This window comes from Acomys minous (genome assembly GCF_964271855.1).
Source record: "Acomys minous genome assembly, chromosome: 13".
Classification (NCBI taxonomy): Eukaryota; Metazoa; Chordata; class Mammalia; order Rodentia; family Muridae; genus Acomys; species Acomys minous.
In genome coordinates, this window is record NC_140495.1 from 35,279,665 (window position 1) to 35,282,362 (window position 2,698).

General features: G+C 42.9%; 1 pseudogene across 1 annotated transcript; it reads right to left on the minus strand.

The window, feature by feature from the left end:
• Positions 1 to 357: 357 nt before the first annotated feature.
• Positions 358 to 1,172, minus strand: LOC311581147 (transformer-2 protein homolog alpha-like; annotated as a pseudogene). The gene has a single exon. The product of its transcript is annotated as a transformer-2 protein homolog alpha-like (transcript).
• Between the last annotated feature and the right edge of the window lie 1,526 nt (positions 1,173 to 2,698).

The following is a 2,698-nucleotide window of genomic DNA, read 5'->3' on the forward strand; positions in this document are numbered from 1 at the left end:
CTCAACTCTTTGACTGTTCCATGTCACTGCAGACAGACCTAACATGACTGATCTACTGAAAGTGTTATATCTATCTTCTCTTCAAAGATATGTCTACTACAATGTCCATCACAAAAGTGTTCAAAGGACCGTAATCTTTAGTAAAGGCAAAGAACACAAGGTATAACACTGTGCTCCTTTTCACTAAGTTTTTAACTACTCAGATGACAATGACACCTTAAGAGTATACCTAAAAAAGGGTGGAAAACAGCAACACAACTGGCCAGGCATAGATTAAATAAACCAGGGATTTTCTTTTTCTAGGAAGAATTGGAAATCTAAATCGAAAAGAAGAAAAAAAGTGAAGTCCTTGGACACAATCACTCCATTATCAATAGTGTCTTGGGCTATAGGAACAAGATGTTGACCGTGACTTGTAGCGACTATAGTAAGGAGAAGGTGACCTTCTTCTGTACTGGTAATCATAATTTCATAACTGTCATAGCCTCGATCGTATCCTCTATCATAGTTAATCTCACCATCTATCGCCTCAACCGCTGCCGCCTCCTCCACCACCTCTACCACCACTGTGAGTTGGTCTGCCCATGTATAAAATGCCTGGTGTGGGTGTGTACGCTCTCTTGGTGATAGAGTAATCCGCAGGATTTCTCTTATCATCCAGCTCCATCCCATTTGCTCTTTCCACGGCCTCCTTAGAGTCATCTATCCTCTCAAAATAAACAAAGGCAAATCCACATGACCTCCCAGTTGGCTGATCATACACCATATTGATACCACTCAATGGTCCCTATGGAGAAAATACTTCAGGAATATCTGAGGCCAAATGCTCCCAGGCAAGTGTTGGGATCTGGATTTGCCCTGCTGCCAGCATGTCTTATGTGATTAGACATTGGAGAGTAACTCTGGCTCCTTCGCCGCCGATTCCGGTGGATAGGACCTTCTTTGAGATGGTCTCCTATGGGATGGGACCCGGATCGAGTGGAGCATGTGTGAGAATGCCTCCTTGACCTTGACCTGGATTTTGATCTTGATCGAAAATGGGACTCAGAACGTTTGGAAACCCTTGACAGACTTTGAGATCCTGACCTGCTCTCTGATTTGACTTCCTGTTAGATTTTGAACTACAGCGAGACTCTCTTCTCCTGGAAGTTGTTCTCCTCTGCTTCACTCATGTCTGCCAGGCGCTCCCTGAGAAATAAGTAAGAGATAATCCTCGGCCCGGCCCACGGACTAGTCACCTCGCCATCTGGACTGTATGGAGGACAAAGGAGGTGGCTTACAGCAGCCTGTGTGCTCTGCTCCCACTAGCTGACTAGCCCAGGCAAAAATCTCTCAATTGTACTTGATTTCTTGGTTTCTCTGTCTTTCACTAACCAAATTGTACCTATTTTGAGACTATTAATCTTGAAAAAGATAGACAGTCTTAATTTTATTTTGCTGCAACTCTGGGCTTTAAAGATTTCTTTGGCTAAAGCCTGTCTCAATCTTAATCTTAAATCTCTACATGTTTAATTGAGATATAGAAACAGTTGACTTTCGAAGCCAAGCCAAATTTTTAGGACCTGGGTGATATTTTCCACAATACATCTTTTTCTTTTACTGCCATGTCAAACTCAGCTAAGGTCGCCAATGCATACCAATCTATTATTTTTTATCCAACTGGCTCCCCAAAATGGCCTCCTCAGTGAGCTCCTAACCTATTTTTCACATTACTGCAATTTCTCCTGTGCTTTGCCACATTAAAACATTGATTGCCAGTCTTCTGGTGCCAAATACTGATTTCCCTGTTAATGTCACACATTTTAAGTTTGTGTCACAGCAGCATCCTGTGTCAATATCGGTTTTTATTATTAGGCCAGATAACGATTCGAGATGCCTGTTCTCAACAAATAGCCCCAAATAAAAATCTCAGCGATTTAACTCACAACAACAAATGAGTTCCCTTTTGGTGTATTCTCACAGCAGCTTACCAGACAAACTGCTCACAGAACTTTGTAGAGTATACTGAAGTGACTCTCAATTGCCGTCACAACCTGTGGCTCACGATGTCAACTTGAGCCTCGATATCCAGCAAACGCATGAGAGGAGAGATCCCTCTGATGCATCTGCTGCCCCCAGTCTCCTGGCCGCCAGCTCTATTGTCATGTGGTCTCACTTAGCTGCAAAGTAGGGTCAGTAAGTTCAGCTATGCGCTTCACGCTAATGAAGGCAGGGTGTATTGATCTTTTACGGTGCATCATACAGTCGTTAGCACTACATGGTGTCGATATCCATTTTCTTTTTCTCTTTCAGTGTCTTTCTTTCACCGCAGAGCTATATTTGTTCCCCAAATCCTGCTAATTTACATGAAAATAGCCGGACTCCACACAAGCATTTCGGCTTCCTGACAATTGGACACTGAAGATGAGGAAAGCCTGCTTGCGTCTGTTTTTTAGATCCATAGATTTTTTTTTGTCTTCATCAAAAATAAATCTAGAGAGTCCTGGACCACAAACTGTCAGTAATTGGACTCACCTAGACTTTTATTAATTTATAAGGCATGCACTGAAGATAATGATCAGACTCCCCTCTCTCCCAGGTATGGCAGGCAGCTCCCGGTGATAAGCTTCAGCAGACGGCTGTCTTCTCCCAGGATGGCCATCAAGATGTCAAGCCCTTTAGACTGATATGCCATGATAATCAGTGCTTTAAAAATACT